At 40.0% G+C, this 5,035-nt stretch overlaps 1 protein-coding gene across 3 annotated transcripts in view; it reads right to left on the minus strand.

Moving 5' to 3' along the window:
• The window catches only part of arhgap24 (Rho GTPase activating protein 24), an 80,160-nt gene that overhangs the window by 25,237 nt on the left and 49,888 nt on the right, over positions 1 to 5,035 (minus strand). The window lies entirely within an intron of this gene.

Raw genomic sequence — 5,035 nt, forward strand, 5'->3', positions numbered from 1 at the left:
GCAGAGCACTGTAATGGGAACAATAGGTAGAGCTCTCTGAAGGCTTAGGCTTAACAGAGGCCAGGGTTCTCCAGAGGGCATGACCCCCATGTGCAAACATGGAATCTCCCATTCCCACCACAATGCTTTTTTAACATTAAGACTATAATGATGTAATCATATTGACCTTTCAAATGTGCAATCAGGCATTAATGACAACATAAACAACATTTAGAGTTTGTGTACGAAACTAAAACTTCTGCTTTTTTACTCCACTTTATATCAGTCGATGCAATTGATTTATCAAAAATAAAAACCTTAAATCTTTGGTGTACTAGTGGAAAAACATCAGCAGCAGGTTGAATGAACACTTGGCTACAAAGTATGCTGGAGATTAAGCTGTTTAATTTGCCTTAGTTTGCATGGCTGATTTACTAAATAAGAAAAAAATATACACTAGCTTTTGGCTGTCTCTCTATCTTGGTTTTATGCTTAAACTAAGAGTCATCCTCTTTTAAGATAACAACATAAATGTATTTGCAAAATGAGTCATCATCAGCAAAAATGGCAAAGGTCAGCGCATGCTTAAATCTTCTCAAATGTGAGGATTTGCTACTTTTTTCTGAACATATAGATCATCGACTCAAAAAGGTCACCTGAGGAGCTTAGGCTAACCTTTTTCATTTCTTGTGACATTTTATACAATCAAAAATAATTCCTAAACTTACATTATAATAAGGTTATATATATTTTCTGTCTGTGTTTTTAAAACGTTAAATCGTCCTTCAAAGTATTTTCAAAACAGCTATACTCTCATTACAAGTCTGCCACGCTGCTGGTGATACAGCTCCCCTCTCTGCAGTTATATCTTCCCACGTATTTCTAATGGGTGTCCCGTTTCACCACCCCCCACCCCCATCACCACCACAGCAAGGTATCGACGGCTAATTCTCACCCTGGTGACATGGTGGTCCTTGCCTGTCAATAGATGTAGTCTGAAGACAGACATCACAACATTAGCCTGAATCCCTAAAGACCTCGTCTAGCAGAGAACACAGACTCCATAGATGTTTCTATGGCTATCCATTACCATCTGATGCCGAATGAGTAACATAGTGAATAGGAGTGGGGAGGTCAAAGGGGACAAGGATTGTTTGGCTCTACTGTCTCTTTTACAGGCGCCTGTAGGAAAGTGGATAACCCTGGCATCAAAAAGAAGGAAAAAAGAAAGGAGACTAACAGCCACATCTCAAAAATCGCTGTATTATTTGCTTTTCAAAGGCTAACATGATACCGTGTCTAGTTGAACCCACAAGAATATGCATAGTTGAAGTCAAGGTTGTCATGTTTTAAGGTGTAGTTGCATTAAAAAAAAAAAAAAAAATCAAACAAGTTATTATCAAGTTATTCTGCGAATACACATTCACCTCTGTCGTCACAGGATATGAAAAGAAATCAAGTCAAATTGCAGCTGTTGGGTAGAAAAAGTGAGTTGAGTTTCAATGAGCTGTCATGAGCACAAGCAGGGAAGCAATGGGTCAGTCCGTTCAGGGAGGTCACAGGACTGTCAAAGAGCCAAGTGTCTCTGTTCTGATTTCATGCCAACTAAATAAAGAGCTATGTCTGTGTGTTCTGCCAAGGCTGCTGTAAATATACCATTATGTAAGGGGAATCAATTTCAACTTCTGAAGGAAGGAAGTGCGGCTCAAGCAGGCCTTGAAGCCCAGAGCTTGTAACGTAAGTTGGCATGATAATCATAAAGGCTAGACACTAAAGCAGAGGTGCAGTAAGGGGGTGTCACACAGTCAGATTTAAACATACCAGCATTTTATTTTTTTAGGTTTTATTATTAGTGTGTGATTTAATGTAATATGAGCTTTTTTCAAAGAATGTATTAATATTCTTCTTCTAGAAAAAGAACAAAAGGATAACACTGGTATATCCACGCCTTCCTCCAATGGAAACTGTTGGCTGCCCTCGGGGTGGGGAAATTTGAATCAAACAGTCTAAAATAAGCTATGTTTTGCTTTGAAAAGCTGCTGCAGGGGTGTAAAGCATAGGCGATACGCAGTGAACGTGCTAATGGATGGGAAAAGACCAGAAGAATCCTTTAATATGCGACTTGTTTTTTTAAAAGAAGGGTCCAAAGCCACAAAAGAAAACTGTAAACATTCCCAAATGATATTCATGTAGGTTCTCCGGTGTCGTTAAGAAACCACAATCATTCTGTTCAACCTATTTATTGCCGTGGCAGCATAAAGCAGACTTCGAACACATTTAAGTTGTTCATGATAACAATTTAAGTTTGTTAAAATACCAAAATCGTTACGAGTGAACCTTTTGGAGCACTGACAGCTTTAGTGGCTACTAGCTGCTGGATTGATATCTCATTTAAATGTTAGGGAGCACTGAGTTTTGGTGAGGGCTAGCAGCTGTTGTCACTTGAACACTTGCACACAACGCTGTGAGGTTAAAACATTACATTAGCGATACAGGCATAATGATGCTGGAGGGAAACTTCTGGAAAGGTGCAGATCCAAGAGAAAAACCTCAAATGGCCTCACAGAAGTCAACCCTCCCACAGATACAGCGTGCTTTTAGTCTGGTATCGTCATCACCACACTGTCTGAGAATTTGTTTTGTGTATAGCCAGAGACACTTTGAACAGCTAAGCTCTCTGTGGGGCTGGATTGTATCTGACAGGATGAGTGGTATACTGTATTTTTTAAGTGAATGCATTCAGTCTGTGTGGAAGGAATACGTTGTCACGGTTATGTAAACACACTGGATCACACTATAACCGATTTGACAAACGTGTCGTGCACCCCTGGCTTGGGAGACTGTAAATCTGTGTGGGAGTCATTGCCAAAGAATTCAGTGATGTGAACTCTGCACTACCAAAATGTTTGTCCGACATCTAAAACGTTTTTCATCTACATACAGGAAGCTGTCAGGGGTAATTCCCACACAAACAGTGTAATATCGGATTCCACCCATCAAAGGACTTTTGTGGTAAAAAAGCAAAAAAAAAAAAAGAGGAAAAAGAAAAATAAAGACATGTCATCAGCCTCAAATATCCTCATTGTTAACAAGGATATTTTTAGATGATGCAGTTTGCTACTTGATTACTAAAATCAATTACAATATTGTTGATGGAGCCACTGGGAGACAAACTTCCTGGCGCTTGAAGATTGCAGTGAGCTTTTCCTTTATCCTCACCAGAGAAAAGAACAAGGAGTGGACTTGACAAAGTACCTGTTGCCCCACTCAGTAATACCTTCTAATATCAGCTTTCAGCACTGATGAGGGCCTCAGGGTAGATGCACACCTGCAGTCCCTGCAGTCAAAATAAGTAGTCTGAGTCAGCCTGGCCTTTGGGAAGCCCTTTGAACCTTTCACACAGGGCTGTGGAGACGTGACTTCTGGTATATTTTGAATAATGGAGGCAGAATAGACGGTTGAATCTATTTTCCCCACGAGAACCCATAGACTTAAAAATATATATGCATGCAAGCTTTTCCCTAGCTCAGCTCTTGTGAAGAATAGAAATTCTGAAAACACAAATTATCTTTTCCTTTAATTTCATTCACCTTGTAAAATGAAGTCGTTTTGGACACTTCCATGAGAAGCATAAATCAGTATTTTCATTTCCTAGATTGCTGTAGCGATGTAGAGAGATTGAGGAGCTTGTCGGGGCAACGTTATTTTGATAGAGATAAATCTGACTGGCAGTCATCATCTATCATCCTGGACGTGAGATTCCCACCAATGCATTTTCTACTTGGTGGCTATGGCTATAAAACAAGAAACATGAATATGGATAACTATTAGGAAATGTGTTTCCAAGTTACACTGTGCACTTCTATAATAATCTGCTTAATAGGGTCAGGTGACTGGGTGAATATACTGGCTCTAAGATCAAAGTTTCACAATTTTGAGGAGATTTTTTTACCAGTTTATTGAGTTTTAGTTCTATATTCACACATCTGAAGGATGGCTTTGTATTCATCTTTTAAGATGTTGCTGAAATTGCTTGTGGAGATCTCTGCAACCCTTACCCATGCTGCACAAAGACCTCCTCAAATACACTGATTGTCATCTTTCTCGAAAACCCCTTTGTGCACCATAAAACACTCAGGTATGAAAATATCTGCAATCTGGACATTCAGTGCTTAGTGTGAGCTTCAGTAAGATGGACGAACAAGTGAGTCTACATATTGATCACTGCAGCATTGCTAGCACTATTTTTCCCCCCTGACAAAGTTGGCTAAAACACTGCACTGTCTGCTAGAAAGTGATGCATTGGAGAGACAAAGAAATGCAGATGATGATGAAGACTCTCAGTGTTGACCTTCTGCTGAGGTTTTTCCACTAGTACAGCAAAGACTTATCATAAGGTGAGAGGCTATGACTGCAGTGATAGGTTGCCAATATGTTGCAATGTTGCAGATGGACAGCTATCCACACTCCGCGCCAATTTAGAATCCCCAGTTAATTTAAAAACACGGACGTCTTTGCACTGTGGAAGGAAGCCAGCGTAGCTGGAGAGAACCCACACACGCCTGTGGAGAATATGCAGACTCTACAAAGCTGATATTATTAGTTGGTCTAGCATCATTACTTGCCACCTCCCCACCAGTTAAGTAATCAAAGAGACATGTTGGTTTCATTCAACACTTTTCACATTTTTGGTTGAAATGTGACAGGTTTCAGGATGTCTCAGCTAAAGTCAGGAGAGTCAGTTTGCACTCTTGGCTTCTAACACATCACTTTTATTGAAATACTCATTACAACTTCCCAGACTGCTTTAATTCACTGTTCCCATCTTTGCTCTCCTCACTGCCATCATTCAACTTTTTCTCATGTGTAGCCAAACATTATGTACAATACAGTATTTCTTTTGTCTAGTTTCTCTCCTCATTTGTTGCCTTGGATTTTCACATGAGAATGTCTTAACTAGGATGGATTTACAAGCAGGCGGGGAGCTGTGAGTTCAGGACTCTGTTCTGTTATCTCCCCCAAGCAGCCAAGCAAAGTGAAATTTGAACCGGCTAGG

This window comes from Pundamilia nyererei, unplaced genomic scaffold (assembly GCF_000239375.1).
Source record: "Pundamilia nyererei isolate P.nyererei 1_Seehausen unplaced genomic scaffold, PunNye1.0 scaffold00002, whole genome shotgun sequence".
Classification (NCBI taxonomy): domain Eukaryota; kingdom Metazoa; phylum Chordata; class Actinopteri; order Cichliformes; family Cichlidae; genus Pundamilia; species Pundamilia nyererei.